This window comes from Schistocerca serialis, chromosome 9 (genome assembly GCF_023864345.2).
Source record: "Schistocerca serialis cubense isolate TAMUIC-IGC-003099 chromosome 9, iqSchSeri2.2, whole genome shotgun sequence".
Taxonomy (NCBI): domain Eukaryota; kingdom Metazoa; phylum Arthropoda; class Insecta; order Orthoptera; family Acrididae; genus Schistocerca; species Schistocerca serialis.
Window position 1 is genome coordinate 445,453,907 of NC_064646.1, and position 25,815 is coordinate 445,479,721.

Consider the following 25,815-nt stretch of genomic DNA (forward strand, 5'->3'; position numbering starts at 1 on the left):
CTTGCTCAGCCATGGAGAACACGTTTCTTAGCGAATTGCACTTGTCTCGTAGAAAGAAATGCTGCCACTGGCCCTGTGGCGCAACGGATAACGCGTCTGACTACGGATCAGAAGATTCCAGGTTCGAATCCTGGCAGGGTCGGCATTTTATTAGTTGCCGACGCGTAGCTGGCCAGTGGATTTCGTATGTCGCCGCATCGTGGAGTGCTTTGTTGCTCCTGTGCATCTCGCAGCTGCATGTCGAGTCGATCGTGGTAAATATCGCTGCCTGCAAGCGTCAGCGTAGCGTCAGTCGAGCAAAGTCGAGACAAGTCAAGCTGAGAGCTGTAGGAGATGATACGCAATTAAATACAGGCGTGTGAAAGCGACGCAGACAACACTTTCCAAGTGTCCCACGTCACGTGGCGCAGAGCCGGCGCAACCCCAGCCAGCAGAGTGGCGCAGTGGAAGCGTGCTGGGCCCATAACCCAGAGGTCCGTGGATCGAAACCACGCTCTGCTAAAATTATTTCTTTTGCGGACTGTGTCGAGCTCGATTATTACGCCCACAGCGTCGGCTGGGGTGCTTTGATTCAGCGTTAACAGCAAACCCCGTAATTCTGAAGTGTGAAGAATGCGAGAACCACTTCCTAAGATGTAGCATTTTTTAAGATTTCGCACCAACTACACTCCACGATCGCAAAGTTTATGCTCTTACGACCCCCATACGCGCAACACTCGAACAGGTTTGTGAGATAAAAATCGCATCTCCAAGCGGGGAATCGAACCCCGGTCTCCCGCGTGACAGGCGGGGATACTAACCACTATACTACCGAGGATGCGCTGTACACACATGCCTGTGTGCGAGAGATATGGTGCTAGTAGCCGCAAACGTCCTACACTAAGTTCGGCGAGTGATAGAGCAGCAATTAAAAATCGGATGTGCCTCCCCGGCGGGGAATCGAACCCCGGTCTCCCGCGTGACAGGCGGGGGTACTAACCACTATACTACCGAGGGAGACGCAGCTAGCGTCTCGAATGCACAATTATGTTACTCAAATAGCTGATACATCTCAAACCTAGCCTCCTGTTGCTGTCAGAGACAGCTGCTAAGAATTAAAAGTATGCCCCAGGTGAGGCTCGAACTCACAACCCCGGCATTGCTCACGGCTACTGCCTTATAAGTACCGTGCGCTAACCAATTGCGCCACTGGGGCTACAACACAGTGCTCTCAGTTAGCGGTATTCACTTTGCTGCAAACCAGTGGTGGCCACAGAAACATACGATCGCCACCTGATGCCATACTGCGACTTTGGCACCTGACTACCAATGCTTCGTGCTATTCTTGTTTCATATGCTACGCTTACATGCACATCAACCGGCTCTGGTCGTCGAGAAAACGCGGGAAAACGCGCGCCTTGCCTTCTGCTACCTGTCGAACAGCGAGAGCAGATGCGTGGCAAGCTCTAAGCTCTGCAGGCGCACTGCGGCCACGCAGCTGGACGAGAGGTACCTTCCTTGGGAGCTTGCTCAGCCATGGAGAACACGTTTCGTAGCGAATTGCACTTGTCTCGTAGAAAGAAATGCTGCCACTGGCCCTGTGGCGCAACGGATAACGCGTCTGACTACGGATCAGAAGATTCCAGGTTCGAATCCTGGCAGGGTCGGCATTTTATTAGTTGCCGACGCGTAGCTGGCCAGTGGATTTCGTATGTGGCCGCATCGTGGAGTGCTTTGTTGCTCCTGTGCATCTCGCAGCTGCATGTCGAGTCGATCGTGGTAAATATCGCTGCCTGCAAGCGTCAGCGTAGCGTCAGTCGAGCAAAGTCGAGACAAGTCAAGCTGAGAGCTGTAGGAGATGATACGCAATTAAATACAGGCGTGTGAAAGCGACGCAGACAACACTTTCCAAGTGTCCCACGTCACGTGGCGCAGAGCCGGCGCAACCCCAGCCAGCAGAGTGGCGCAGTGGAAGCGTGCTGGGCCCATAACCCAGAGGTCCGTGGATCGAAACCACGCTCTGCTAAAATTATTTCTTTTGCGGACTGTGTCGAGCTCGATTATTACGCCCACAGCGTCGGCTGGGGTGCTTTGATTCAGCGTTAACAGCAAACCCCGTAATTCTGAAGTGTGAAGAATGCGAGAACCACTTCCTAAGATGTAGCATTTTTTAAGATTTCGCACCAACTACACTCCACGATCGCAAAGTTTATGCTCTTACGACCCCCATACGCGCAACACTCGAACAGGTTTGTGAGATAAAAATCGCATCTCCAAGCGGGGAATCGAACCCCGGTCTCCCGCGTGACAGGCGGGGATACTAACCACTATACTACCGAGGATGCGCTGTACACACATGCCTGTGTGCGAGAGATATGGTGCTAGTAGCCGCAAACGTCCTACACTAAGTTCGGCGAGTGATAGAGCAGCAATTAAAAATCGGATGTGCCTCCCCGGCGGGGAATCGAACCCCGGTCTCCCGCGTGACAGGCGGGGGTACTAACCACTATACTACCGAGGGAGACGCAGCTAGCGTCTCGAATGCACAATTATGTTACTCAAATAGCTGATACATCTCAAACCTAGCCTCCTGTTGCTGTCAGAGACAGCTGCTAAGAATTAAAAGTATGCCCCAGGTGAGGCTCGAACTCACAACCCCGGCATTGCTCACGGCTACTGCCTTATAAGTACCGTGCGCTAACCAATTGCGCCACTGGGGCTACAACACAGTGCTCTCAGTTAGCGGTATTCACTTTGCTGCAAACCAGTGGTGGCCACAGAAACATACGATCGCCACCTGATGCCATACTGCGACTTTGGCACCTGACTACCAATGCTTCGTGCTATTCTTGTTTCATATGCTACGCTTACATGCACATCAACCGGCTCTGGTCGTCGAGAAAACGCGGGAAAACGCGCGCCTTGCCTTCTGCTACCTGTCGAACAGCGAGAGCAGATGCGTGGCAAGCTCTAAGCTCTGCAGGCGCACTGCGGCCACGCAGCTGGACGAGAGGTACCTTCCTTGGGAGCTTGCTCAGCCATGGAGAACACGTTTCTTAGCGAATTGCACTTGTCTCGTAGAAAGAAATGCTGCCACTGGCCCTGTGGCGCAACGGATAACGCGTCTGACTACGGATCAGAAGATTCCAGGTTCGAATCCTGGCAGGGTCGGCATTTTGTTAGTTGCCGACGCGTAGCTGGCCAGTGGATTTCGTATGTCGCCGCATCGTGGAGTGCTTTGTTGCTCCTGTGCATCTCGCAGCTGCATGTCGAGTCGATCGTGGTAAATATCGCTGCCTGCAAGCGTCAGCGTAGCGTCAGTCGAGCAAAGTCGAGACAAGTCAAGCTGAGAGCTGTAGGAGATGATACGCAATTAAATACAGGCGTGTGAAAGCGACGCAGACAACACTTTCCAAGTGTCCCACGTCACGTGGCGCAGAGCCGGCGCAACCCCAGCCAGCAGAGTGGCGCAGTGGAAGCGTGCTGGGCCCATAACCCAGAGGTCCGTGGATCGAAACCACGCTCTGCTAAAATTATTTCTTTTGCGGACTGTGTCGAGCTCGATTATTACGCCCACAGCGTCGGCTGGGGTGCTTTGATTCAGCGTTAACAGCAAACCCCGTAATTCTGAAGTGTGAAGAATGCGAGAACCACTTCCTAAGATGTAGCATTTTTTAAGATTTCGCACCAACTACACTCCACGATCGCAAAGTTAATGCTCTTACGACCCCCATACGCGCAACACTCGAACAGGTTTGTGAGATAAAAATCGCATCTCCCCGGCGGGGAATCGAAACCCGGTCTCCCGCGTGACAGGCGGGGATACTAACCACTATACTACCGAGGATGCGCTGTACACACATGCCTGTGTGCGAGAGATATGGTGCTAGTAGCCGCAAACGTCCTACACTAAGTTCGGCGAGTGATAGAGCAGCAATTAAAAATCGGATGTGCCTCCCCGGCGGGGAATCGAACCCCGGTCTCCCGCGTGACAGGCGGGGGTACTAACCACTATACTACCGAGGAAGACGCAGCTAGCGTCTCGAATGCACAATTATGTTACTCAAATAGCTGATACATCTCAAACCTAGCCTCCTGTTGCTGTCAGAGACAGCTGCTAAGAATTAAAAGTATGCCCCAGGTGAGGCTCGAACTCACAACCCCGGCATTGCTCACGGCTACTGCCTTATAAGTACCGTGCGCTAACCAATTGCGCCACTGGGGCTACAACACAGTGCTCTCAGTTAGCGGTATTCACTTTGCTGCAAACCAGTGGTGGCCACAGAAACATACGATCGCCACCTGATGCCATACTGCGACTTTGGCACCTGACTACCAATGCTTCGTGCTATTCTTGTTTCATATGCTACGCTTACATGCACATCAACCGGCTCTGGTCGTCGAGAAAACGCGGGAAAACGCGCGCCTTGCCTTCTGCTACCTGTCGAACAGCGAGAGCAGATGCGTGGCAAGCTCTAAGCTCTGCAGGCGCACTGCGGCCACGCAGCTGGACGAGAGGTACCTTCCTTGGGAGCTTGCTCAGCCATGGAGAACACGTTTCTTAGCGAATTGCACTTGTCTCGTAGAAAGAAATGCTGCCACTGGCCCTGTGGCGCAACGGATAACGCGTCTGACTACGGATCAGAAGATTCCAGGTTCGAATCCTGGCAGGGTCGGCATTTTGTTAGTTGCCGACGCGTAGCTGGCCAGTGGATTTCGTATGTCGCCGCATCGTGGAGTGCTTTGTTGCTCCTGTGCATCTCGCAGCTGCATGTCGAGTCGATCGTGGTAAATATCGCTGCCTGCAAGCGTCAGCGTAGCGTCAGTCGAGCAAAGTCGAGACAAGTCAAGCTGAGAGCTGTAGGAGATGATACGCAATTAAATACAGGCGTGTGAAAGCGACGCAGACAACACTTTCCAAGTGTCCCACGTCACGTGGCGCAGAGCCGGCGCAACCCCAGCCAGCAGAGTGGCGCAGTGGAAGCGTGCTGGGCCCATAACCCAGAGGTCCGTGGATCGAAACCACGCTCTGCTAAAATTATTTCTTTTGCGGACTGTGTCGAGCTCGATTATTACGCCCACAGCGTCGGCTGGGGTGCTTTGATTCAGCGTTAACAGCAAACCCCGTAATTCTGAAGTGTGAAGAATGCGAGAACCACTTCCTAAGATGTAGCATTTTTTAAGATTTCGCACCAACTACACTCCACGATCGCAAAGTTTATGCTCTTACGACCCCCATACGCGCAACACTCGAACAGGTTTGTGAGATAAAAATCGCATCTCCCCAGCGGGGAATCGAACCCCGGTCTCCCGCGTTACAGGCGGGGATACTAACCACTATACTACCGAGGATGCGCTGTACACACATGCCTGTGTGCGAGAGATATGGTGCTAGTAGCCGCAAACGTCCTACACTAAGTTCGGCGAGTGATAGAGCAGCAATTAAAAATCGGATGTGCCTCCCCGGCGGGGAATCGAACCCCGGTCTCCCGCGTGACAGGCGGGGGTACTAACCATTATACTACCGAGGAAGACGCAGCTAGCGTCTCGAATGCACAATTATGTTACTCAAATAGCTGATACATCTCAAACCTAGCCTCCTGTTGCTGTCAGAGACAGCTGCTAAGAATTAAAATTATGCCCCAGGTGAGGCTCGAACTCACAACCCCGGCATTGCTCACGGCTACTGCCTTATAAGTACCGTGCGCTAACCAATTGCGCCACTGGGGCTACAACACAGTGCTCTCAGTTAGCGGTATTCACTTTGCTGCAAACCAGTGGTGGCCACAGAAACATACGATCGCCACCTGATGCCATACTGCGACTTTGGCACCTGACTACCAATGCTTCGTGCTATTCTTGTTTCATATGCTACGCTTACATGCACATCAACCGGCTCTGGTCGTCGAGAAAACGCGGGAAAACGCGCGCCTTGCCTTCTGCTACCTGTCGAACAGCGAGAGCAGATGCGTGGCAAGCTCTAAGCTCTGCAGGCGCACTGCGGCCACGCAGCTGGACGAGAGGTACCTTCCTTGGGAGCTTGCTCAGCCATGGAGAACACGTTTCGTAGCGAATTGCACTTGTCTCGTAGAAAGAAATGCTGCCACTGGCCCTGTGGCGCAACGGATAACGCGTCTGACTACGGATCAGAAGATTCCAGGTTCGAATCCTGGCAGGGTCGGCATTTTGTTAGTTGCCGACGCGTAGCTGGCCAGTGGATTTCGTATGTCGCCGCATCGTGGAGTGCTTTGTTGCTCCTGTGCATCTCGCAGCTGCATGTCGACTCGATCGTGGTAAATATCGCTGCCTGCAAGCGTCAGCGTAGCGTCAGTCGAGCAAAGTCGAGACAAGTCAAGCTGAGAGCTGTAGGAGATGATACGCAATTAAATACAGGCGTGTGAAAGCGACGCAGACAACACTTTCCAAGTGTCCCACGTCACGTGGCGCAGAGCCGGCGCAACCCCAGCCAGCAGAGTGGCGCAGTGGAAGCGTGCTGGGCCCAAAACCCAGAGGTCCGTGGATCGAAACCACGCTCTGCTAAAATTATTTCTTTTGCGGACTGTGTCGAGCTCGATTATTACGCCCACAGCGTCGGCTGGGGTGCTTTGATTCAGCGTTAACAGCAAACCCCGTAATTCTGAAGTGTGAAGAATGCGAGAACCACTTCCTAAGATGTAGCATTTTTTAAGATTTCGCACCAACTACACTCCACGATCGCAAAGTTTATGCTCTCACGACCCCCATACGCGCAACACTCGAACAGGTTTGTGAGATAAAAATCGCATCTCCCCGGCGGGGAATCGAACCCCGGTCTCCCGCGTGACAGGCGGGGATACTAACCACTATACTACCGAGGATGCGCTGTACACACATGCCTGTGTGCGAGAGATATGGTGCTAGTAGCCGCAAACGTCCTACACTAAGTTCGGCGAGTGATAGAGCAGCAATTAAAAATCGGATGTGCCTCCCCGGCGGGGAATCGAACCCCGGTCTCCCGCGTGACAGGCGGGGATACTAACCACTATACTACCGAGGAAGACGCAGCTAGCGTCTCGAATGCACAATTATGTTACTCAAATAGCTGATACATCTCAAACCTAGCCTCCTGTTGCTGTCAGAGACAGCTGCTAAGAATTAAAAGTATGCCCCAGGTGAGGCTCGAACTCACAACCCCGGCATTGCTCACGGCTACTGCCTTATAAGTACCGTGCGCTAACCAATTGCGCCACTGGGGCTACAACACAGTGCTCTCAGTTAGCGGTATTCACTTTGCTGCAAACCAGTGGTGGCCACAGAAACATACGATCGCCACCTGATGCCATACTGCGACTTTGGCACCTGACTACCAATGCTTCGTGCTATTCTTGTTTCATATGCTACGCTTACATGCACATCAACCGGCTCTGGTCGTCGAGAAAACGCGGGAAAACGCGCGCCTTGCCTTCTGCTACCTGTCGAACAGCGAGAGCAGATGCGTGGCAAGCTCTAAGCTCTGCAGGCGCACTGCGGCCACGCAGCTGGACGAGAGGTACCTTCCTTGGGAGCTTGCTCAGCCATGGAGAACACGTTTCGTAGCGAATTGCACTTGTCTCGTAGAAAGAAATGCTGCCACTGGCCCTGTGGCGCAACGGATAACGCGTCTGACTACGGATCAGAAGATTCCAGGTTCGAATCCTGGCAGGGTCGGCATTTTGTTAGTTGCCGACGCGTAGCTGGCCAGTGGATTTCGTATGTCGCCGCATCGTGGAGTGCTTTGTTGCTCCTGTGCATCTCGCAGCTGCATGTCGACTCGATCGTGGTAAATATCGCTGCCTGCAAGCGTCAGCGTAGCGTCAGTCGAGCAAAGTCGAGACAAGTGAAGCTGAGAGCTGTAGGAGATGATACGCAATTAAATACAGGCGTGTGAAAGCGACGCAGACAACACTTTCCAAGTGTCCCACGTCACGTGGCGCAGAGCCGGCGCAACCCCAGCCAGCAGAGTGGCGCAGTGGAAGCGTGCTGGGCCCATAACCCAGAGGTCCGTGGATCGAAACCACGCTCTGCTAAAATTATTTCTTTTGCGGACTGTGTCGAGCTCGATTATTACGCCCACAGCGTCGGCTGGGGTGCTTTGATTCAGCGTTAACAGCAAACCCCGTAATTCTGAAGTGTGAAGAATGCGAGAACCACTTCCTAAGATGTAGCATTTTTTAAGATTTCGCACCAACTACACTCCACGATCGCAAAGTTAATGCTCTTACGACCCCCATACGCGCAACACTCGAACAGGTTTGTGAGATAAAAATCGCATCTCCCCGGCGGGGAATCGAACCCCGGTCTCCCGCGTGACAGGCGGGGATACTAACCACTATACTACCGAGGATGCGCTGTACACACATGCCTGTGTGCGAGAGATATGGTGCTAGTAGCCGCAAACGTCCTACACTAAGTTCGGCGAGTGATAGAGCAGCAATTAAAAATCGGATGTGCCTCCCCGGCGAGGAATCGAACCCCGGTCTCCCGCGTGACAGGCGGGGATACTAACCACTATACTACCGAGGAAGACGCAGCTAGCGTCTCGAATGCACAATTATGTTACTCAAATAGCTGATACATCTCAAACCTAGCCTCCTGTTGCTGTCAGAGACAGCTGCTAAGAATTGAAAGTATGCCCCAGGTGAGGCTCGAACTCACAACCCCGGCATTGCTCACGGCTACTGCCTTATAAGTACCGTGCGCTAACCAATTGCGCCACTGGGGCTACAACACAGTGCTCTCAGTTAGCGGTATTCACTTTGCTGCAAACCAGTGGTGGCCACAGAAACATACGATCGCCACCTGATGCCATACTGCGACTTTGGCACCTGACTACCAATGCTTCGTGCTATTCTTGTTTCATATGCTACGCTTACATGCACATCAACCGGCTCTGGTCGTCGAGAAAACGCGGGAAAACGCGCGCCTTGCCTTCTGCTACCTGTCGAACAGCGAGAGCAGATGCGTGGCAAGCTCTAAGCTCTGCAGGCGCACTGCGGCCACGCAGCTGGACGAGAGGTACCTTCCTTGGGAGCTTGCTCAGCCATGGAGAACACGTTTCTTAGCGAATTGCACTTGTCTCGTAGAAAGAAATGCTGCCACTGGCCCTGTGGCGCAACGGATAACGCGTCTGACTACGGATCAGAAGATTCCAGGTTCGAATCCTGGCAGGGTCGGCATTTTATTAGTTGCCGACGCGTAGCTGGCCAGTGGATTTCGTATGTCGCCGCATCGTGGAGTGCTTTGTTGCTCCTGTGCATCTCGCAGCTGCATGTCGAGTCGATCGTGGTAAATATCGCTGCCTGCAAGCGTCAGCGTAGCGTCAGTCGAGCAAAGTCGAGACAAGTCAAGCTGAGAGCTGTAGGAGATGATACGCAATTAAATACAGGCGTGTGAAAGCGACGCAGACAACACTTTCCAAGTGTCCCACGTCACGTGGCGCAGAGCCGGCGCAACCCCAGCCAGCAGAGTGGCGCAGTGGAAGCGTGCTGGGCCCATAACCCAGAGGTCCGTGGATCGAAACCACGCTCTGCTAAAATTATTTCTTTTGCGGACTGTGTCGAGCTCGATTATTACGCCCACAGCGTCGGCTGGGGTGCTTTGATTCAGCGTTAACAGCAAACCCCGTAATTCTGAAGTGTGAAGAATGCGAGAACCACTTCCTAAGATGTAGCATTTTTTAAGATTTCGCACCAACTACACTCCACGATCGCAAAGTTTATGCTCTTACGACCCCCATACGCGCAACACTCGAACAGGTTTGTGAGATAAAAATCGCATCTCCAAGCGGGGAATCGAACCCCGGTCTCCCGCGTGACAGGCGGGGATACTAACCACTATACTACCGAGGATGCGCTGTACACACATGCCTGTGTGCGAGAGATATGGTGCTAGTAGCCGCAAACGTCCTACACTAAGTTCGGCGAGTGATAGAGCAGCAATTAAAAATCGGATGTGCCTCCCCGGCGGGGAATCGAACCCCGGTCTCCCGCGTGACAGGCGGGGGTACTAACCACTATACTACCGAGGGAGACGCAGCTAGCGTCTCGAATGCACAATTATGTTACTCAAATAGCTGATACATCTCAAACCTAGCCTCCTGTTGCTGTCAGAGACAGCTGCTAAGAATTAAAAGTATGCCCCAGGTGAGGCTCGAACTCACAACCCCGGCATTGCTCACGGCTACTGCCTTATAAGTACCGTGCGCTAACCAATTGCGCCACTGGGGCTACAACACAGTGCTCTCAGTTAGCGGTATTCACTTTGCTGCAAACCAGTGGTGGCCACAGAAACATACGATCGCCACCTGATGCCATACTGCGACTTTGGCACCTGACTACCAATGCTTCGTGCTATTCTTGTTTCATATGCTACGCTTACATGCACATCAACCGGCTCTGGTCGTCGAGAAAACGCGGGAAAACGCGCGCCTTGCCTTCTGCTACCTGTCGAACAGCGAGAGCAGATGCGTGGCAAGCTCTAAGCTCTGCAGGCGCACTGCGGCCACGCAGCTGGACGAGAGGTACCTTCCTTGGGAGCTTGCTCAGCCATGGAGAACACGTTTCGTAGCGAATTGCACTTGTCTCGTAGAAAGAAATGCTGCCACTGGCCCTGTGGCGCAACGGATAACGCGTCTGACTACGGATCAGAAGATTCCAGGTTCGAATCCTGGCAGGGTCGGCATTTTATTAGTTGCCGACGCGTAGCTGGCCAGTGGATTTCGTATGTGGCCGCATCGTGGAGTGCTTTGTTGCTCCTGTGCATCTCGCAGCTGCATGTCGAGTCGATCGTGGTAAATATCGCTGCCTGCAAGCGTCAGCGTAGCGTCAGTCGAGCAAAGTCGAGACAAGTCAAGCTGAGAGCTGTAGGAGATGATACGCAATTAAATACAGGCGTGTGAAAGCGACGCAGACAACACTTTCCAAGTGTCCCACGTCACGTGGCGCAGAGCCGGCGCAACCCCAGCCAGCAGAGTGGCGCAGTGGAAGCGTGCTGGGCCCATAACCCAGAGGTCCGTGGATCGAAACCACGCTCTGCTAAAATTATTTCTTTTGCGGACTGTGTCGAGCTCGATTATTACGCCCACAGCGTCGGCTGGGGTGCTTTGATTCAGCGTTAACAGCAAACCCCGTAATTCTGAAGTGTGAAGAATGCGAGAACCACTTCCTAAGATGTAGCATTTTTTAAGATTTCGCACCAACTACACTCCACGATCGCAAAGTTTATGCTCTTACGACCCCCATACGCGCAACACTCGAACAGGTTTGTGAGATAAAAATCGCATCTCCAAGCGGGGAATCGAACCCCGGTCTCCCGCGTGACAGGCGGGGATACTAACCACTATACTACCGAGGATGCGCTGTACACACATGCCTGTGTGCGAGAGATATGGTGCTAGTAGCCGCAAACGTCCTACACTAAGTTCGGCGAGTGATAGAGCAGCAATTAAAAATCGGATGTGCCTCCCCGGCGGGGAATCGAACCCCGGTCTCCCGCGTGACAGGCGGGGGTACTAACCACTATACTACCGAGGGAGACGCAGCTAGCGTCTCGAATGCACAATTATGTTACTCAAATAGCTGATACATCTCAAACCTAGCCTCCTGTTGCTGTCAGAGACAGCTGCTAAGAATTAAAAGTATGCCCCAGGTGAGGCTCGAACTCACAACCCCGGCATTGCTCACGGCTACTGCCTTATAAGTACCGTGCGCTAACCAATTGCGCCACTGGGGCTACAACACAGTGCTCTCAGTTAGCGGTATTCACTTTGCTGCAAACCAGTGGTGGCCACAGAAACATACGATCGCCACCTGATGCCATACTGCGACTTTGGCACCTGACTACCAATGCTTCGTGCTATTCTTGTTTCATATGCTACGCTTACATGCACATCAACCGGCTCTGGTCGTCGAGAAAACGCGGGAAAACGCGCGCCTTGCCTTCTGCTACCTGTCGAACAGCGAGAGCAGATGCGTGGCAAGCTCTAAGCTCTGCAGGCGCACTGCGGCCACGCAGCTGGACGAGAGGTACCTTCCTTGGGAGCTTGCTCAGCCATGGAGAACACGTTTCGTAGCGAATTGCACTTGTCTCGTAGAAAGAAATGCTGCCACTGGCCCTGTGGCGCAACGGATAACGCGTCTGACTACGGATCAGAAGATTCCAGGTTCGAATCCTGGCAGGGTCGGCATTTTGTTAGTTGCCGACGCGTAGCTGGCCAGTGGATTTCGTATGTCGCCGCATCGTGGAGTGCTTTGTTGCTCCTGTGCATCTCGCAGCTGCATGTCGAGTCGATCGTGGTAAATATCGCTGCCTGCAAGCGTCAGCGTAGCGTCAGTCGAGCAAAGTCGAGACAAGTCAAGCTGAGAGCTGTAGGAGATGATACGCAATTAAATACAGGCGTGTGAAAGCGACGCAGACAACACTTTCCAAGTGTCCCACGTCACGTGGCGCAGAGCCGGCGCAACCCCAGCCAGCAGAGTGGCGCAGTGGAAGCGTGCTGGGCCCATAACCCAGAGGTCCGTGGATCGAAACCACGCTCTGCTAAAATTATTTCTTTTGCGGACTGTGTCGAGCTCGATTATTACGCCCACAGCGTCGGCTGGGGTGCTTTGATTCAGCGTTAACAGCAAACCCCGTAATTCTGAAGTGTGAAGAATGCGAGAACCACTTCCTAAGATGTAGCATTTTTTAAGATTTCGCACCAACTACACTCCACGATCGCAATGTTTATGCTCTTACGACCCCCATACGCGCAACACTCGAACAGGTTTGTGAGATAAAAATCGCATCTCCCCAGCGGGGAATCGAACCCCGGTCTCCCGCGTGACAGGCGGGGATACTAACCACTATACTACCGAGGATGCGCTGTACACACATGCCTGTGTGCGAGAGATATGGTGCTAGTAGCCGCAAACGTCCTACACTAAGTTCGGCGAGTGATAGAGCAGCAATTAAAAATCGGATGTGCCTCCCCGGCGGGGAATCGAACCCCGGTCTCCCGCGTGACAGGCGGGGGTACTAACCACTATACTACCGAGGAAGACGCAGCTAGCGTCTCGAATGCACAATTATGTTACTCAAATAGCTGATACATCTCAAACCTAGCCTCCTGTTGCTGTCAGAGACAGCTGCTAAGAATTAAAAGTATGCCCCAGGTGAGGCTCGAACTCACAACCCCGGCATTGCTCACGGCTACTGCCTTATAAGTACCGTGCGCTAACCAATTGCGCCACTGGGGCTACAACACAGTGCTCTCAGTTAGCGGTATTCACTTTGCTGCAAACCAGTGGTGGCCACAGAAACATACGATCGCCACCTGATGCCATACTGCGACTTTGGCACCTGACTACCAATGCTTCGTGCTATTCTTGTTTCATATGCTACGCTTACATGCACATCAACCGGCTCTGGTCGTCGAGAAAACGCGGGAAAACGCGCGCCTTGCCTTCTGCTACCTGTCGAACAGCGAGAGCAGATGCGTGGCAAGCTCTAAGCTCTGCAGGCGCACTGCGGCCACGCAGCTGGACGAGAGGTACCTTCCTTGGGAGCTTGCTCAGCCATGGAGAACACGTTTCTTAGCGAATTGCACTTGTCTCGTAGAAAGAAATGCTGCCACTGGCCCTGTGGCGCAACGGATAACGCGTCTGACTACGGATCAGAAGATTCCAGGTTCGAATCCTGGCAGGGTCGGCATTTTGTTAGTTGCCGACGCGTAGCTGGCCAGTGGATTTCGTATGTCGCCGCATCGTGGAGTGCTTTGTTGCTCCTGTGCATCTCGCAGCTGCATGTCGAGTCGATCGTGGTAAATATCGCTGCCTGCAAGCGTCAGCGTAGCGTCAGTCGAGCAAAGTCGAGACAAGTCAAGCTGAGAGCTGTAGGAGATGATACGCAATTAAATACAGGCGTGTGAAAGCGACGCAGACAACACTTTCCAAGTGTCCCACGTCACGTGGCGCAGAGCCGGCGCAACCCCAGCCAGCAGAGTGGCGCAGTGGAAGCGTGCTGGGCCCATAACCCAGAGGTCCGTGGATCGAAACCACGCTCTGCTAAAATTATTTCTTTTGCGGACTGTGTCGAGCTCGATTATTACGCCCACAGCGTCGGCTGGGGTGCTTTGATTCAGCGTTAACAGAAAACCCCGTAATTCTGAAGTGTGAAGAATGCGAGAACCACTTCCTAAGATGTAGCATTTTTTAAGATTTCGCACCAACTACACTCCACGATCGCAAAGTTTATGCTCTTACGACCCCCATACGCGCAACACTCGAACAGGTTTGTGAGATAAAAATCGCATCTCCAAGCGGGGAATCGAACCCCGGTCTCCCGCGTGACAGGCGGGGATACTAACCACTATACTACCGAGGATGCGCTGTACACACATGCCTGTGTGCGAGAGATATGGTGCTAGTAGCCGCAAACGTCCTACACTAAGTTCGGCGAGTGATAGAGCAGCAATTAAAAATCGGATGTGCCTCCCCGGCGGGGAATCGAACCCCGGTCTCCCGCGTGACAGGCGGGGGTACTAACCACTATACTACCGAGGGAGACGCAGCTAGCGTCTCGAATGCACAATTATGTTACTCAAATAGCTGATACATCTCAAACCTAGCCTCCTGTTGCTGTCAGAGACAGCTGCTAAGAATTAAAAGTATGCCCCAGGTGAGGCTCGAACTCACAACCCCGGCATTGCTCACGGCTACTGCCTTATAAGTACCGTGCGCTAACCAATTGCGCCACTGGGGCTACAACACAGTGCTCTCAGTTAGCGGTATTCACTTTGCTGCAAACCAGTGGTGGCCACAGAAACATACGATCGCCACCTGATGCCATACTGCGACTTTGGCACCTGACTACCAATGCTTCGTGCTATTCTTGTTTCATATGCTACGCTTACATGCACATCAACCGGCTCTGGTCGTCGAGAAAACGCGGGAAAACGCGCGCCTTGCCTTCTGCTACCTGTCGAACAGCGAGAGCAGATGCGTGGCAAGCTCTAAGCTCTGCAGGCGCACTGCGGCCACGCAGCTGGACGAGAGGTACCTTCCTTGGGAGCTTGCTCAGCCATGGAGAACACGTTTCGTAGCGAATTGCACTTGTCTCGTAGAAAGAAATGCTGCCACTGGCCCTGTGGCGCAACGGATAACGCGTCTGACTACGGATCAGAAGATTCCAGGTTCGAATCCTGGCAGGGTCGGCATTTTGTTAGTTGCCGACGCGTAGCTGGCCAGTGGATTTCGTATGTCGCCGCATCGTGGAGTGCTTTGTTGCTCCTGTGCATCTCGCAGCTGCATGTCGAGTCGATCGTGGTAAATATCGCTGCCTGCAAGCGTCAGCGTAGCGTCAGTCGAGCAAAGTCGAGACAAGTCAAGCTGAGAGCTGTAGGAGATGATACGCAATTAAATACAGGCGTGTGAAAGCGACGCAGACAACACTTTCCAAGTGTCCCACGTCACGTGGCGCAGAGCCGGCGCAACCCCAGCCAGCAGAGTGGCGCAGTGGAAGCGTGCTGGGCCCATAACCCAGAGGTCCGTGGATCGAAACCACGCTCTGCTAAAATTATTTCTTTTGCGGACTGTGTCGAGCTCGATTATTACGCCCACAGCGTCGGCTGGGGTGCTTTGATTCAGCGTTAACAGCAAACCCCGTAATTCTGAAGTGTGAAGAATGCGAGAACCACTTCCTAAGATGTAGCATTTTTTAAGATTTCGCACCAACTACACTCCACGATCGCAAAGTTTATGCTCTTACGACCCCCATACGCGCAACACTCGAACAGGTTTGTGAGATAAAAATCGCATCTCCCCAGCGGGGAATCGAACCCCGGTCTCCCGCGTGACAGGCGGGGATACTAACCACTATACTACCGAGGATGCGCTGTACACACATGCCTGTGTGCGAGAGATATGGTGCTAGTAGCCGCAAACGTCCTACACTAAGTTCGGCGAGTGATAGAGCAGCAATTAAAAATCGGATGTGCCTCCCCGGCGGGGAATCGAACCCCGGTCTCCCGCGTGACAGGCGGGGGTACTAACCACTATACTACCGAGGAAGACGCAGCTAGCGTCTCGAATGCACAATTATGTTACTCAAATAGCTGATACATCTCAAACCTAGCCTCCTGTTGCTGTCAGAGACAGCTGCTAAGAATTAAAAGTATGCCCCAGGTGAGGCTCGAACTCACAACCCCGGCATTGCTCACGGCTACTGCCTTATAAGTACCGTGCGCTAACCAATTGCGCCACTGGGGCTACAACACAGTGCTCTCAGTTAGCGGTATTCACTTTGCTGCAAACCAGTGGTGGCCACAGAAACATACGATCGCCACCTGATGCCATACTGCGACTTTGGCACCTGACTACCAATGCTTCGTGCTATTCTTGTTTCATATGCTACGCTTACATGCACATCAACCGGCTCTGGTCGTCGAGAAAACGCGGGAAAACGCGCGCCTTGCCTTCTGCTACCTGTCGAACAGCGAGAGCAGATGCGTGGCAAGCTCTAAGCTCTGCAGGCGCACTGCGGCCACGCAGCTGGACGAGAGGTACCTTCCTTGGGAGCTTGCTCAGCCATGGAGAACACGTTTCGTAGCGAATTGCACTTGTCTCGTAGAAAGAAATGCTGCCACTGGCCCTGTGGCGCAACGGATAACGCGTCTGACTACGGATCAGAAGATTCCAGGTTCGAATCCTGGCAGGGTCGGCATTTTGTTAGTTGCCGACGCGTAGCTGGCCAGTGGATTTCGTATGTCGCCGCATCGTGGAGTGCTTTGTTGCTCCTGTGCATCTCGCAGCTGCATGTCGACTCGATCGTGGTAAATATCGCTGCCTGCAAGCGTCAGCGTAGCGTCAGTCGAGCAAAGTCGAGACAAGTCAAGCTGAGAGCTGTAGGAGATGATACGCAATTAAATACAGGCGTGTGAAAGCGACGCAGACAACACTTTCCAAGTGTCCCACGTCACGTGGCGCAGAGCCGGCGCAACCCCAGCCAGCAGAGTGGCGCAGTGGAAGCGTGCTGGGCCCATAACCCAGAGGTCCGTGGATCGAAACCACGCTCTGCTAAAATTATTTCTTTTGCGGACTGTGTCGAGCTCGATTATTACGCCCACAGCGTCGGCTGGGGTGCTTTGATTCAGCGTTAACAGCAAACCCCGTAATTCTGAAGTGTGAAGAATGCGAGAACCACTTCCTAAGATGTAGCATTTTTTAAGATTTCGCACCAACTACACTCCACGATCGCAAAGTTAATGCTCTTACGACCCCCATACGCGCAACACTCGAACAGGTTTGTGAGATAAAAATCGCATCTCCCCGGCGGGGAATCGAACCCCGGTCTCCCGCGTGACAGGCGGGGATACTAACCACTATACTACCGAGGATGCGCTGTACACACATGCCTGTGTGCGAGAGATATGGTGCTAGTAGCCGCAAACGTCCTACACTAAGTTCGGCGAGTGATAGAGCAGCAATTAAAAATCGGATGTGCCTCCCCGGCGGGGAATCGAACCCCGGTCTCCCGCGTGACAGGCGGGGATACTAACCACTATACTACCGAGGAAGACGCAGCTAGCGTCTCGAATGCACAATTATGTTACTCAAATAGCTGATACATCTCAAACCTAGCCTCCTGTTGCTGTCAGAGACAGCTGCTAAGAATTGAAAGTATGCCCCAGGTGAGGCTCGAACTCACAACCCCGGCATTGCTCACGGCTACTGCCTTATAAGTACCGTGCGCTAACCAATTGCGCCACTGGGGCTACAACACAGTGCTCTCAGTTAGCGGTATTCACTTTGCTGCAAACCAGTGGTGGCCACAGAAACATACGATCGCCACCTGATGCCATACTGCGACTTTGGCACCTGACTACCAATGCTTCGTGCTATTCTTGTTTCATATGCTACGCTTACATGCACATCAACCGGCTCTGGTCGTCGAGAAAACGCGGGAAAACGCGCGCCTTGCCTTCTGCTACCTGTCGAACAGCGAGAGCAGATGCGTGGCAAGCTCTAAGCTCTGCAGGCGCACTGCGGCCACGCAGCTGGACGAGAGGTACCTTCCTTGGGAGCTTGCTCAGCCATGGAGAACACGTTTCTTAGCGAATTGCACTTGTCTCGTAGAAAGAAATGCTGCCACTGGCCCTGTGGCGCAACGGATAACGCGTCTGACTACGGATCAGAAGATTCCAGGTTCGAATCCTGGCAGGGTCGGCATTTTGTTAGTTGCCGACGCGTAGCTGGCCAGTGGATTTCGTATGTCGCCGCATCGTGGAGTGCTTTGTTGCTCCTGTGCATCTCGCAGCTGCATGTCGAGTCGATCGTGGTAAATATCGCTGCCTGCAAGCGTCAGCGTAGCGTCAGTCGAGCAAGTCGATCGTGGTAAATATCGCTGCCTGCAAGCGTCAGCGTAGCGTCAGTCGAGCAAAGTCGAGACAAGTCAAGCTGAGAGCTGTAGGAGATGATACGCAATTAAATACAGGCGTGTGAAAGCGACGCAGACAACACTTTCCAAGTGTCCCACGTCACGTGGCGCAGAGCCGGCGCAACCCCAGCCAGCAGAGTGGCGCAGTGGAAGCGTGCTGGGCCCATAACCCAGAGGTCCGTGGATCGAAACCACGCTCTGCTAAAATTATTTCTTTTGCGGACTGTGTCGAGCTCGATTATTACGCCCACAGCGTCGGCTGGGGTGCTTTGATTCAGCGTTAACAGCAAACCCCGTAATTCTGAAGTGTGAAGAATGCGAGAACCACTTCCTAAGATGTAGCATTTTTTAAGATTTCGCACCAACTACACTCCACGATCGCAAAGTTAATGCTCTTACGACCCCCATACGCGCAACACTCGAACAGGTTTGTGAGATAAAAATCGCATCTCCCCGGCGGGGAATCGAACCCCGGTCTCCCGCGTGACAGGCGGGGATACTAACCACTATACTACCGAGGATGCGCTGTACACACATGCCTGTGTGCGAGAGATATGGTGCTAGTAGCCGCAAACGTCCTACACTAAGTTCGGCGAGTGATAGAGCAGCAATTAAAAATCGGATGTGCCTCCCCGGCGGGGAATCGAACCCCGGTCTCCCGCGTGACAGGCGGGGATACTAACCACTATACTACCGAGGAAGACGCAGCTAGCGTCTCGAATGCACAATTATGTTACTCAAATAGCTGATACATCTCAAACCTAGCCTCCTGTTGCTGTCAGAGACAGCTGCTAAGAATTGAAAGTATGCCCCAGGTGAGGCTCGAACTCACAACCCCGGCATTGCTCACGGCTACTGCCTTATAAGTACCGTGCGCTAACCAATTGCGCCACTGGGGCTACAACACAGTGCTCTCAGTTAGCGGTATTCACTTTGCTGCAAACCAGTGGTGGCCACAGAAACATACGATCGCCACCTGATGCCATACTGCGACTTTGGCACCTGACTACCAATGCTTCGTGCTATTCTTGTTTCATATGCTACGCTTACATGCACATCAACCGGCTCTGGTCGTCGAGAAAACGCGGGAAAACGCGCGCCTTGCCTTCTGCTACCTGTCGAACAGCGAGAGCAGATGCGTGGCAAGCTCTAAGCTCTGCAGGCGCACTGCGGCCACGCAGCTGGACGAGAGGTACCTTCCTTGGGAGCTTGCTCAGCCATGGAGAACACGTTTCTTAGCGAATTGCACTTGTCTCGTAGAAAGAAATGCTGCCACTGGCCCTGTGGCGCAACGGATAACGCGTCTGACTACGGATCAGAAGATTCCAGGTTCGAATCCTGGCAGGGTCGGCATTTTGTTAGTTGCCGACGCGTAGCTGGCCAGTGGATTTCGTATGTCGCCGCATCGTGGAGTGCTTTGTTGCTCCTGTGCATCTCGCAGCTGCATGTCGAGTCGATCGTGGTAAATATCGCTGCCTGCAAGCGTCAGCGTAGCGTCAGTCGAGCAAGTCGATCGTGGTAAATATCGCTGCCTGCAAGCGTCAGCGTAGCGTCAGTCGAGCAAAGTCGAGACAAGTCAAGCTGAGAGCTGTAGGAGATGATACGCAATTAAATACAGGCGTGTGAAAGCGACGCAGACAACACTTTCCAAGTGTCCCACGTCACGTGGCGCAGAGCCGGCGCAACCCCAGCCAGCAGAGTGGCGCAGTGGAAGCGTGCTGGGCCCATAACCCAGAGGTCCGTGGATCGAAACCACGCTCTGCTAAAATTATTTCTTTTGCGGACTGTGTCGAGCTCGATTATTACGCCCACAGCGTCGGCTGGGGTGCTTTGATTCAGCGTTAACAGCAAACCCCGTAATTCTGAAGTGTGAAGAATGCGAGAACCACTTCCTAAGATGTAGCATTTTTTAAGATTTCGCACCAACTACACTCCACGATCGCAAAGTTTATGCTCTTACGACCCCCATACGCGCAACACTCGAACAGGTTTGTGAGATAAAAATCGCATCTCCAAGCGGGGAATCGAACCCCGGTCTCCCGCGTGACAGGCGGGGATACTAACCACTATACTACCGAGGATGCGCTGTACACACATGCCTGTGTGCGAGAGATATGGTGCTAGTAGCCGCAAACGTCCTACACTAAGTTCGGCGAGTGATAGAGCAGCAATTAAAAATCGGATGTGCCTCCCCGGCGGGGAATCGAACCCCGGTCTCCCGCGTGACAGGCGGGGGTACTAACCACTATACTACCGAGGAAGACGCAGCTAGCGTCTCGAATGCACAATTATGTTACTCAAATAGCTGATACATCTCAAACCTAGCCTCCTGTTGCTGTCAGAGACAGCTGCTAAGAATTAAAAGTATGCCCCAGGTGAGGCTCGAACTCACAACCCCGGCATTGCTCACGGCTACTGCCTTATAAGTACCGTGCGCTAACCAATTGCGCCACTTTTTTTTTTTTTTTTTATTTTTTTATTTGGGCCTCCCATCTCCCCATACAGCCCATCCATTCGCTCACCTTTTTTGCCTTCATCGGCTAGCTTCGATGCTATACTCTTGTGATGCTATTTCACTGTGGATATCCTGAAATGTATAGTTGTTACATTTTGATTCCTTTGTGTTTGAAGTGATATTGAAAATTTTTTTTTTATTTTTTTATTTTTTTTTTTATTGTTGTTTTTGTTTTATTTTTGTTGTTTTTTTTTTTGTTGTTGTTCTTTTTTTTTTGTTTGTTCTTTTTGTTTTTATTTTTGTTTCTGTTAATATTGTTTATTTGATTTTACTGCATGCGGAGTTGCAGGGTGCCGACGTCATTCAAAGCTCGTCTTCTCGAAAGTTTGTTATGCCTTTGGCTTCCCCAAGCGATGGCTTGGACTAGTCTGATATATTCCATTTTTGCTGTGTGGTTTCCCAAGTCGCCTTCTCTTAGCTCCGAACGACTCAGGCGCCAAAAACTGCGCTCTGCATACGAATGTGGAAAATTGAAATGATGAAATCCATGTTGCCGCGGAATGATTTGAAGAAGAAGGAAAGAAAAAAAATGAAGAAATAAATCCTGTTTCATCTTCCCTCGTCGACGTCAAATAAATAAAGAAGCAAGTAATGTTCGCAGTTGAGTGAAACGGATACATCTTCCATGTAAGTTTGCAAACATAAAACATAAACGAAAAACCCAGTGGACACCACGTCCAAACGAATGGTCAGCTTCACCATCCATGTTGGGAGAATGTAAATCAAATTCCTGCTGAATTAACGGAGACGAAGGGCTAGGTTAAACAAGACATTTAAAACACCAAGCATGAACATTCCCAATCAGTGACTACTGCAGACACCATGAGTGTCGACTTTGTTCCTTTTCTTCTTTTTCGTTGTTTCATTGTTGTCGTTGGACATATTTGTTTTTTTTTTATTTGTAATTTATTTATTGAGATTTTCATTTATATTTGAGAAGGTGGATATATACGTGGCCGTGGAAGAAACCTTACTGAATTCGTTTACAGGGTCGTGATTTGGAGCGCTAAGATATAATTTGCAAACTTTTGCCTATGTTTGACATCCTGCATTAGCAGTTGTGCCCGTGTGGCGAGGTATAATCTGTAGTCCAGGTATGAACGCCCCTCCTGGGCGCCAAGCAAGTAACATAGGGTGTGTCCAGCCAACCACGTCCAGGTGTTTGCCTTGGTTGTGGGGTAGTACGCGTCGTCGGGTTGGAGCACGGACGTAAGAGAGATGTGCCGTCGTGCCGTGCGGCAGATCAAAGCCATGGTCATTCTACACCATTCCCAAATAAGACTGTTCGCACCACAAACACATCTGTGTTGCAAAGTGTCGACAAGGCCGCACTCCCTACATTTGTCAGTAGCTGACAAATGTATTTTATGAAGTTTTTCGGCTGTGGGTAGAGTTTCATTAACAACTTTATACCACAGTGATCGAATACCGGTATCTAGCACTTTGTTATGTATAGTCTTCCAGATTAGAGCCCAGTCTTTAGAGGGATACTTCAGTTCCATGCGGTTGACCCTGCCTGTGTCGTTCAGTAGCCGGTAGAGGTTGGCAGTGGTAAGGTCACGTAGCGGGACTCTCGATTTCATTTGGAGATAACTACTTTCCAAAAGAAACATCCTAATGTGGTTTGCTTTGAAATGCGTTTCCCGAAGGTTGATGGGGATGTGCATAGTCTGAGGCTGAAATGTGCGTATGGCCATACTCAGCGCGCTGTCAGGATATTCGTGGCAGAGCTGCAGTGTACGCCGGATCAAGAGTGCCTTACATTTGGTTTGAACATCCGTCAGGCCGAGGCCGCCTTTGTCTGGTGGGAGAGTGATGACATTGATGCCCACCTTGAAGATGTCACCCCTCCAGATGTACCAACCTACTGCCGACATAATTTTCCTCGCAACACTGTCGACCACAGGAAGTATTTGCCCGACATACCAAATTTTCGAGAGAATCATGGTATTAACGAAATGCACTCTCTGCAATAAGTCCTGTTCTCTGCCTTTATGATACTGTAAGCAGCCCCGAGACATAGCCAAAAGATGTTTCCAATTGTCTACCGTTGTTCGTAGGGGGCAACTGCTCATCTTGATACCAAGAAGTTTGAGAGTCGCACATCTTCTGTACGGCAAAGGGGCGTCTGTGCGAAATCCACTGCCTATAGGCAGGAGGCAAGTCTTTCCATAGTTTAGCTGAGAACCAGAGGCTCGCTCGTAATCGGTGATACTATTCCTAACGGCCGTGAGGTCTTGTTCCGAACGCACAATGACACCCACATCGTCGGCGTACGCAATGCATTTGAGGGTGCTGGAATACAGGTTTAAACCTGGAAGGTTACAATTCAGCATCCTTACAAGTGGCTCAATTGCGATCACGAAGAGACACATGGACATGGGACAGCCCTGTCTGATTGACCGCTGAATCGGAATCCGCCGGGTGAATTGACCATTGACGATGATCTGAGAAGTGGCCGAGGTGTACATGTTGCTGACCATTGCAGTAAAGCCGTCACCAAATCCTAAGTGGTTCATGGTGTGGAAGAGGTAGCGATGCAGGATCCGATCAAAGGCCTGACATTGATCTAAAGCCAAGATTGCTGCTTCCGGGCGTGTGATTGCAGTAAACGAAACGAGCTCCCTGTAATCGGCAAGACATTTAAAGATCGTGCGGCCCGGGACCGCTGCTGCCTGGCTGTGATGTATAATTTTGGCAAGGACATGTTTAAGTCTACCTGCTATGACGCGGGCCACAATCTTGTAGTCAGAGTTCAACAGGGAGATAGGGCGGAATTTGGCAATATCCTGATGGGGGTATTCTTTTGGGACCAAAACGATCAGGCTGTCATTGAAACCATCTGGTAACTGTTGGCCGGCGCGCAGTTCATTGCAGATGCAAACAAAACAATGTTCGAGGAGGTCCCAGAACTGCTTATAAAATTCAATCGGCAGACCATCAATGCCGGGCGATTTGTTGGCCTGAGCCCTGCTCAGCGCCTCCCGAATCTCCACCGCGGTGACATCACTGATCAACAATTGCCTGTCGTCCTCATCGAGCGTTGTCGGAAGATATGCATGCATCGCCGCGATTGCCGCATCATCGGCTGGTTGTGCTCTGTATAGTCGCTCGTAGTAGTCCGTTAGAGACTCCTTAATTTCAGCCTGGGTCGTCACAAAGGTACCGTCTTCAGTTCGTAAGCGGGTAATCAATTTTTGTCGTGCGCGGCGTTTCTCTGTCCCTAGGTGGAAGGCGGATGGTTGTTCGTCAGAAGTGCCGGCGCTATCTCGCGAACGGATTTTAACGCCTTCCATTTGCCTGCGTTTGAGGAGCGTCAACTTTGATTTGATCCGTTTAATCTGAAGAAATTGTTCCTGCGTGACATGTGCTTCAGAATACAAGTCACGGAGACAGCGAAAATAAAATTCAAAAGTCTCTTTCTGCATCCGGCTCCTGTCAGAACTATACGCCTTCAAACAACGAATAAGCCTAGGTTTTGCACAACGGCACCACCACTGCGTTACCGATGGGAATGTTGGTCGTCGACGTAAACAAATTTCCCAGGCTTCTTGTAGACGGTCTCGTAACTCCTGTTCCCTGAGAATACTGACGTTAAGTTTCCATCCTGTCCGACCACGGAAAGTTTGCTGGCGCGCCATACGAATGATACAATGGTAAGCTAAATGGTCGGAAAAATACAGGGGCCACGTTTCCGAGGAAGATACCCGCTCTCGCAGGTTTTTCCCCACGTAGATCCTGTCGAGGCGGCTGGCCATTTGTGCAGTATGGTACGTGAAGCACCGTTGTTCCCCGTGTGTTATTTCCCACGTATCCTCCAGCTCTAATTGACGTACTGTTTCGCCGAGAGTAGCACATCCATTAAAGTTCGGCCATTGGTCCTTTGGCTTCAAAACACAATTAAAATCGCCTCCGATAACCACGTCCTCCCGGCTGCGGCGTAAAAGATATAATAAGTCAGTGGCAAAGAACTGAGCTCGTCTCGTTCTATTCTGATTCCCGGAAGGGGCATATACATTAACAAATCTAATGCCGTTGATAAGGCACGCTATACCCCTGCCATTTTCGAGTCGTTCAACGTCGGAGACGGCCACGCCCACTTTGGTTAATAGAGCGGTACCTGAAGAACTGTCTGGGGTGGTGTTTTTGAGTAATTGGTAGCCAGGAATGTCAGGCTGAAATTTATCATCGACCTCCTGCAACAGCACAATATCAGCATCGCAGCTGTATAAATAATCACGAAAGCTAGAGAGCTTCTGTACAGAAGTAATTCTATTAACGTTAATTGTAGCTAACTTATAATCCTGGTAGGACTGCATGAACTGCTAAATGTTGGCAGAAAGAGAAAAAAGCAAAGTAGATATGCAGAAGCACAGAAAATTATAACCTTTAGTAGGTATCAGATAGGTAATCATCGTCTCCCGTCGGGTGTTTTGAGACAGGTCGTGTCGTACTTAAGTCGCCGACCGGTAATGCGGGTAAATTTCCTGGAGATGGCCCTACCACAGACAGGCTCTGGTCCATTATTACATCATCAGTGTCATCTGCCCAATTGACCACATGAACAGCGGCCACCTCGCCAATTGAGCCCCGATCATTTTGAGATTGATGTTCGGGGGTATCCCTGAGGTCCTCACGAGGGTTCTGTTCCTCGTTCGCAGCGACCTGGCCGTCACCATCGGGGTGGGGCACGGAGACGTCCGAGACCTGTGGGGTCTCATGCAGCGGCTGTTCAGTGGGGCCGTCAAGAGAGACGTCAGGCAAGGAACGGGCAATTTGCGCCCCTTTTTCGCGCAAAGGTGGTGCGGTGTGGGCGGCATCTTTGTGGGCGATCCTCCTTTTCTTGTGTTTCTTGGGAGAAGTTTCGACTCTTTGAAGTTCTGCAGCCGACG

General features: G+C 51.8%; 63 non-coding genes across 63 annotated transcripts; 28 read left to right on the top strand and 35 right to left on the bottom strand.

The window, feature by feature from the left end:
• Positions 1-69: 69 nt before the first annotated feature.
• Trnar-acg (transfer RNA arginine (anticodon ACG)) lies at positions 70-142 on the top strand. The gene has a single exon. It is a non-coding gene; the product is annotated as a tRNA-Arg (tRNA).
• A 287-nt stretch (positions 143-429) lies between these two features.
• Positions 430-501, top strand: Trnam-cau (transfer RNA methionine (anticodon CAU)). Its single transcript has one exon. It is a non-coding gene; the product is annotated as a tRNA-Met (tRNA).
• A 423-nt stretch (positions 502-924) lies between these two features.
• Trnad-guc (transfer RNA aspartic acid (anticodon GUC)) lies at positions 925-997 on the bottom strand. The gene has a single exon. It is a non-coding gene; the product is annotated as a tRNA-Asp (tRNA).
• A 106-nt stretch (positions 998-1,103) lies between these two features.
• Positions 1,104-1,195, bottom strand: Trnai-uau (transfer RNA isoleucine (anticodon UAU)). The gene is given in 2 exon segments: positions 1,104-1,139; positions 1,158-1,195. It is a non-coding gene; the product is annotated as a tRNA-Ile (tRNA).
• A 378-nt stretch (positions 1,196-1,573) lies between these two features.
• On the top strand, positions 1,574-1,646 carry Trnar-acg (transfer RNA arginine (anticodon ACG)). The gene has a single exon. It is a non-coding gene; the product is annotated as a tRNA-Arg (tRNA).
• A 287-nt stretch (positions 1,647-1,933) lies between these two features.
• Trnam-cau (transfer RNA methionine (anticodon CAU)) lies at positions 1,934-2,005 on the top strand. Its single transcript has one exon. It is a non-coding gene; the product is annotated as a tRNA-Met (tRNA).
• Positions 2,006-2,428: 423 nt separating this feature from the next.
• On the bottom strand, positions 2,429-2,501 carry Trnad-guc (transfer RNA aspartic acid (anticodon GUC)). The gene has a single exon. It is a non-coding gene; the product is annotated as a tRNA-Asp (tRNA).
• Positions 2,502-2,607: 106 nt separating this feature from the next.
• On the bottom strand, positions 2,608-2,699 carry Trnai-uau (transfer RNA isoleucine (anticodon UAU)). Its single transcript is given in 2 exon segments — positions 2,608-2,643; positions 2,662-2,699. It is a non-coding gene; the product is annotated as a tRNA-Ile (tRNA).
• Positions 2,700-3,077: 378 nt separating this feature from the next.
• Trnar-acg (transfer RNA arginine (anticodon ACG)) lies at positions 3,078-3,150 on the top strand. The gene has a single exon. It is a non-coding gene; the product is annotated as a tRNA-Arg (tRNA).
• A 287-nt stretch (positions 3,151-3,437) lies between these two features.
• On the top strand, positions 3,438-3,509 carry Trnam-cau (transfer RNA methionine (anticodon CAU)). The gene has a single exon. It is a non-coding gene; the product is annotated as a tRNA-Met (tRNA).
• A 245-nt stretch (positions 3,510-3,754) lies between these two features.
• On the bottom strand, positions 3,755-3,826 carry Trnad-guc (transfer RNA aspartic acid (anticodon GUC)). The gene has a single exon. It is a non-coding gene; the product is annotated as a tRNA-Asp (tRNA).
• A 107-nt stretch (positions 3,827-3,933) lies between these two features.
• Trnad-guc (transfer RNA aspartic acid (anticodon GUC)) lies at positions 3,934-4,005 on the bottom strand. Its single transcript has one exon. It is a non-coding gene; the product is annotated as a tRNA-Asp (tRNA).
• Positions 4,006-4,112: 107 nt separating this feature from the next.
• Trnai-uau (transfer RNA isoleucine (anticodon UAU)) lies at positions 4,113-4,204 on the bottom strand. The gene is given in 2 exon segments: positions 4,113-4,148; positions 4,167-4,204. It is a non-coding gene; the product is annotated as a tRNA-Ile (tRNA).
• Positions 4,205-4,582: 378 nt separating this feature from the next.
• Trnar-acg (transfer RNA arginine (anticodon ACG)) lies at positions 4,583-4,655 on the top strand. Its single transcript has one exon. It is a non-coding gene; the product is annotated as a tRNA-Arg (tRNA).
• A 287-nt stretch (positions 4,656-4,942) lies between these two features.
• Positions 4,943-5,014, top strand: Trnam-cau (transfer RNA methionine (anticodon CAU)). Its single transcript has one exon. It is a non-coding gene; the product is annotated as a tRNA-Met (tRNA).
• A 245-nt stretch (positions 5,015-5,259) lies between these two features.
• Trnay-gua (transfer RNA tyrosine (anticodon GUA)) lies at positions 5,260-5,331 on the bottom strand. Its single transcript has one exon. It is a non-coding gene; the product is annotated as a tRNA-Tyr (tRNA).
• A 107-nt stretch (positions 5,332-5,438) lies between these two features.
• Positions 5,439-5,510, bottom strand: Trnad-guc (transfer RNA aspartic acid (anticodon GUC)). Its single transcript has one exon. It is a non-coding gene; the product is annotated as a tRNA-Asp (tRNA).
• A 107-nt stretch (positions 5,511-5,617) lies between these two features.
• Positions 5,618-5,709, bottom strand: Trnai-uau (transfer RNA isoleucine (anticodon UAU)). Its single transcript is given in 2 exon segments — positions 5,618-5,653; positions 5,672-5,709. It is a non-coding gene; the product is annotated as a tRNA-Ile (tRNA).
• Positions 5,710-6,087: 378 nt separating this feature from the next.
• On the top strand, positions 6,088-6,160 carry Trnar-acg (transfer RNA arginine (anticodon ACG)). The gene has a single exon. It is a non-coding gene; the product is annotated as a tRNA-Arg (tRNA).
• A 287-nt stretch (positions 6,161-6,447) lies between these two features.
• On the top strand, positions 6,448-6,519 carry Trnal-caa (transfer RNA leucine (anticodon CAA)). Its single transcript has one exon. It is a non-coding gene; the product is annotated as a tRNA-Leu (tRNA).
• Positions 6,520-6,764: 245 nt separating this feature from the next.
• Positions 6,765-6,836, bottom strand: Trnad-guc (transfer RNA aspartic acid (anticodon GUC)). Its single transcript has one exon. It is a non-coding gene; the product is annotated as a tRNA-Asp (tRNA).
• Positions 6,837-6,943: 107 nt separating this feature from the next.
• Positions 6,944-7,015, bottom strand: Trnad-guc (transfer RNA aspartic acid (anticodon GUC)). Its single transcript has one exon. It is a non-coding gene; the product is annotated as a tRNA-Asp (tRNA).
• A 107-nt stretch (positions 7,016-7,122) lies between these two features.
• On the bottom strand, positions 7,123-7,214 carry Trnai-uau (transfer RNA isoleucine (anticodon UAU)). Its single transcript is given in 2 exon segments — positions 7,123-7,158; positions 7,177-7,214. It is a non-coding gene; the product is annotated as a tRNA-Ile (tRNA).
• Positions 7,215-7,592: 378 nt separating this feature from the next.
• Trnar-acg (transfer RNA arginine (anticodon ACG)) lies at positions 7,593-7,665 on the top strand. Its single transcript has one exon. It is a non-coding gene; the product is annotated as a tRNA-Arg (tRNA).
• A 287-nt stretch (positions 7,666-7,952) lies between these two features.
• Trnam-cau (transfer RNA methionine (anticodon CAU)) lies at positions 7,953-8,024 on the top strand. Its single transcript has one exon. It is a non-coding gene; the product is annotated as a tRNA-Met (tRNA).
• A 245-nt stretch (positions 8,025-8,269) lies between these two features.
• On the bottom strand, positions 8,270-8,341 carry Trnad-guc (transfer RNA aspartic acid (anticodon GUC)). Its single transcript has one exon. It is a non-coding gene; the product is annotated as a tRNA-Asp (tRNA).
• Positions 8,342-8,448: 107 nt separating this feature from the next.
• On the bottom strand, positions 8,449-8,520 carry Trnad-guc (transfer RNA aspartic acid (anticodon GUC)). The gene has a single exon. It is a non-coding gene; the product is annotated as a tRNA-Asp (tRNA).
• Positions 8,521-8,627: 107 nt separating this feature from the next.
• Trnai-uau (transfer RNA isoleucine (anticodon UAU)) lies at positions 8,628-8,719 on the bottom strand. Its single transcript is given in 2 exon segments — positions 8,628-8,663; positions 8,682-8,719. It is a non-coding gene; the product is annotated as a tRNA-Ile (tRNA).
• A 378-nt stretch (positions 8,720-9,097) lies between these two features.
• Trnar-acg (transfer RNA arginine (anticodon ACG)) lies at positions 9,098-9,170 on the top strand. Its single transcript has one exon. It is a non-coding gene; the product is annotated as a tRNA-Arg (tRNA).
• Positions 9,171-9,457: 287 nt separating this feature from the next.
• Trnam-cau (transfer RNA methionine (anticodon CAU)) lies at positions 9,458-9,529 on the top strand. The gene has a single exon. It is a non-coding gene; the product is annotated as a tRNA-Met (tRNA).
• A 423-nt stretch (positions 9,530-9,952) lies between these two features.
• Positions 9,953-10,025, bottom strand: Trnad-guc (transfer RNA aspartic acid (anticodon GUC)). The gene has a single exon. It is a non-coding gene; the product is annotated as a tRNA-Asp (tRNA).
• Positions 10,026-10,131: 106 nt separating this feature from the next.
• Positions 10,132-10,223, bottom strand: Trnai-uau (transfer RNA isoleucine (anticodon UAU)). Its single transcript is given in 2 exon segments — positions 10,132-10,167; positions 10,186-10,223. It is a non-coding gene; the product is annotated as a tRNA-Ile (tRNA).
• A 378-nt stretch (positions 10,224-10,601) lies between these two features.
• On the top strand, positions 10,602-10,674 carry Trnar-acg (transfer RNA arginine (anticodon ACG)). Its single transcript has one exon. It is a non-coding gene; the product is annotated as a tRNA-Arg (tRNA).
• Positions 10,675-10,961: 287 nt separating this feature from the next.
• Trnam-cau (transfer RNA methionine (anticodon CAU)) lies at positions 10,962-11,033 on the top strand. The gene has a single exon. It is a non-coding gene; the product is annotated as a tRNA-Met (tRNA).
• A 423-nt stretch (positions 11,034-11,456) lies between these two features.
• On the bottom strand, positions 11,457-11,529 carry Trnad-guc (transfer RNA aspartic acid (anticodon GUC)). The gene has a single exon. It is a non-coding gene; the product is annotated as a tRNA-Asp (tRNA).
• A 106-nt stretch (positions 11,530-11,635) lies between these two features.
• On the bottom strand, positions 11,636-11,727 carry Trnai-uau (transfer RNA isoleucine (anticodon UAU)). Its single transcript is given in 2 exon segments — positions 11,636-11,671; positions 11,690-11,727. It is a non-coding gene; the product is annotated as a tRNA-Ile (tRNA).
• A 378-nt stretch (positions 11,728-12,105) lies between these two features.
• On the top strand, positions 12,106-12,178 carry Trnar-acg (transfer RNA arginine (anticodon ACG)). Its single transcript has one exon. It is a non-coding gene; the product is annotated as a tRNA-Arg (tRNA).
• A 287-nt stretch (positions 12,179-12,465) lies between these two features.
• Positions 12,466-12,537, top strand: Trnam-cau (transfer RNA methionine (anticodon CAU)). The gene has a single exon. It is a non-coding gene; the product is annotated as a tRNA-Met (tRNA).
• A 245-nt stretch (positions 12,538-12,782) lies between these two features.
• Positions 12,783-12,854, bottom strand: Trnad-guc (transfer RNA aspartic acid (anticodon GUC)). The gene has a single exon. It is a non-coding gene; the product is annotated as a tRNA-Asp (tRNA).
• Positions 12,855-12,961: 107 nt separating this feature from the next.
• On the bottom strand, positions 12,962-13,033 carry Trnad-guc (transfer RNA aspartic acid (anticodon GUC)). Its single transcript has one exon. It is a non-coding gene; the product is annotated as a tRNA-Asp (tRNA).
• A 107-nt stretch (positions 13,034-13,140) lies between these two features.
• Positions 13,141-13,232, bottom strand: Trnai-uau (transfer RNA isoleucine (anticodon UAU)). The gene is given in 2 exon segments: positions 13,141-13,176; positions 13,195-13,232. It is a non-coding gene; the product is annotated as a tRNA-Ile (tRNA).
• A 378-nt stretch (positions 13,233-13,610) lies between these two features.
• On the top strand, positions 13,611-13,683 carry Trnar-acg (transfer RNA arginine (anticodon ACG)). Its single transcript has one exon. It is a non-coding gene; the product is annotated as a tRNA-Arg (tRNA).
• A 287-nt stretch (positions 13,684-13,970) lies between these two features.
• On the top strand, positions 13,971-14,042 carry Trnam-cau (transfer RNA methionine (anticodon CAU)). Its single transcript has one exon. It is a non-coding gene; the product is annotated as a tRNA-Met (tRNA).
• A 423-nt stretch (positions 14,043-14,465) lies between these two features.
• Trnad-guc (transfer RNA aspartic acid (anticodon GUC)) lies at positions 14,466-14,538 on the bottom strand. Its single transcript has one exon. It is a non-coding gene; the product is annotated as a tRNA-Asp (tRNA).
• Positions 14,539-14,644: 106 nt separating this feature from the next.
• On the bottom strand, positions 14,645-14,736 carry Trnai-uau (transfer RNA isoleucine (anticodon UAU)). The gene is given in 2 exon segments: positions 14,645-14,680; positions 14,699-14,736. It is a non-coding gene; the product is annotated as a tRNA-Ile (tRNA).
• Positions 14,737-15,114: 378 nt separating this feature from the next.
• On the top strand, positions 15,115-15,187 carry Trnar-acg (transfer RNA arginine (anticodon ACG)). The gene has a single exon. It is a non-coding gene; the product is annotated as a tRNA-Arg (tRNA).
• A 287-nt stretch (positions 15,188-15,474) lies between these two features.
• On the top strand, positions 15,475-15,546 carry Trnam-cau (transfer RNA methionine (anticodon CAU)). Its single transcript has one exon. It is a non-coding gene; the product is annotated as a tRNA-Met (tRNA).
• Positions 15,547-15,791: 245 nt separating this feature from the next.
• Trnad-guc (transfer RNA aspartic acid (anticodon GUC)) lies at positions 15,792-15,863 on the bottom strand. The gene has a single exon. It is a non-coding gene; the product is annotated as a tRNA-Asp (tRNA).
• A 107-nt stretch (positions 15,864-15,970) lies between these two features.
• On the bottom strand, positions 15,971-16,042 carry Trnad-guc (transfer RNA aspartic acid (anticodon GUC)). Its single transcript has one exon. It is a non-coding gene; the product is annotated as a tRNA-Asp (tRNA).
• A 107-nt stretch (positions 16,043-16,149) lies between these two features.
• Trnai-uau (transfer RNA isoleucine (anticodon UAU)) lies at positions 16,150-16,241 on the bottom strand. The gene is given in 2 exon segments: positions 16,150-16,185; positions 16,204-16,241. It is a non-coding gene; the product is annotated as a tRNA-Ile (tRNA).
• A 378-nt stretch (positions 16,242-16,619) lies between these two features.
• Trnar-acg (transfer RNA arginine (anticodon ACG)) lies at positions 16,620-16,692 on the top strand. Its single transcript has one exon. It is a non-coding gene; the product is annotated as a tRNA-Arg (tRNA).
• A 287-nt stretch (positions 16,693-16,979) lies between these two features.
• On the top strand, positions 16,980-17,051 carry Trnam-cau (transfer RNA methionine (anticodon CAU)). Its single transcript has one exon. It is a non-coding gene; the product is annotated as a tRNA-Met (tRNA).
• Positions 17,052-17,296: 245 nt separating this feature from the next.
• Positions 17,297-17,368, bottom strand: Trnad-guc (transfer RNA aspartic acid (anticodon GUC)). The gene has a single exon. It is a non-coding gene; the product is annotated as a tRNA-Asp (tRNA).
• Positions 17,369-17,475: 107 nt separating this feature from the next.
• Trnad-guc (transfer RNA aspartic acid (anticodon GUC)) lies at positions 17,476-17,547 on the bottom strand. The gene has a single exon. It is a non-coding gene; the product is annotated as a tRNA-Asp (tRNA).
• Positions 17,548-17,654: 107 nt separating this feature from the next.
• Positions 17,655-17,746, bottom strand: Trnai-uau (transfer RNA isoleucine (anticodon UAU)). Its single transcript is given in 2 exon segments — positions 17,655-17,690; positions 17,709-17,746. It is a non-coding gene; the product is annotated as a tRNA-Ile (tRNA).
• A 378-nt stretch (positions 17,747-18,124) lies between these two features.
• On the top strand, positions 18,125-18,197 carry Trnar-acg (transfer RNA arginine (anticodon ACG)). The gene has a single exon. It is a non-coding gene; the product is annotated as a tRNA-Arg (tRNA).
• A 343-nt stretch (positions 18,198-18,540) lies between these two features.
• Trnam-cau (transfer RNA methionine (anticodon CAU)) lies at positions 18,541-18,612 on the top strand. Its single transcript has one exon. It is a non-coding gene; the product is annotated as a tRNA-Met (tRNA).
• Positions 18,613-18,857: 245 nt separating this feature from the next.
• Positions 18,858-18,929, bottom strand: Trnad-guc (transfer RNA aspartic acid (anticodon GUC)). Its single transcript has one exon. It is a non-coding gene; the product is annotated as a tRNA-Asp (tRNA).
• Positions 18,930-19,036: 107 nt separating this feature from the next.
• On the bottom strand, positions 19,037-19,108 carry Trnad-guc (transfer RNA aspartic acid (anticodon GUC)). The gene has a single exon. It is a non-coding gene; the product is annotated as a tRNA-Asp (tRNA).
• A 107-nt stretch (positions 19,109-19,215) lies between these two features.
• Positions 19,216-19,307, bottom strand: Trnai-uau (transfer RNA isoleucine (anticodon UAU)). Its single transcript is given in 2 exon segments — positions 19,216-19,251; positions 19,270-19,307. It is a non-coding gene; the product is annotated as a tRNA-Ile (tRNA).
• Positions 19,308-19,685: 378 nt separating this feature from the next.
• Positions 19,686-19,758, top strand: Trnar-acg (transfer RNA arginine (anticodon ACG)). Its single transcript has one exon. It is a non-coding gene; the product is annotated as a tRNA-Arg (tRNA).
• Positions 19,759-20,101: 343 nt separating this feature from the next.
• Positions 20,102-20,173, top strand: Trnam-cau (transfer RNA methionine (anticodon CAU)). The gene has a single exon. It is a non-coding gene; the product is annotated as a tRNA-Met (tRNA).
• A 423-nt stretch (positions 20,174-20,596) lies between these two features.
• Trnad-guc (transfer RNA aspartic acid (anticodon GUC)) lies at positions 20,597-20,668 on the bottom strand. The gene has a single exon. It is a non-coding gene; the product is annotated as a tRNA-Asp (tRNA).
• Positions 20,669-25,815: the final 5,147 nt, after the last annotated feature.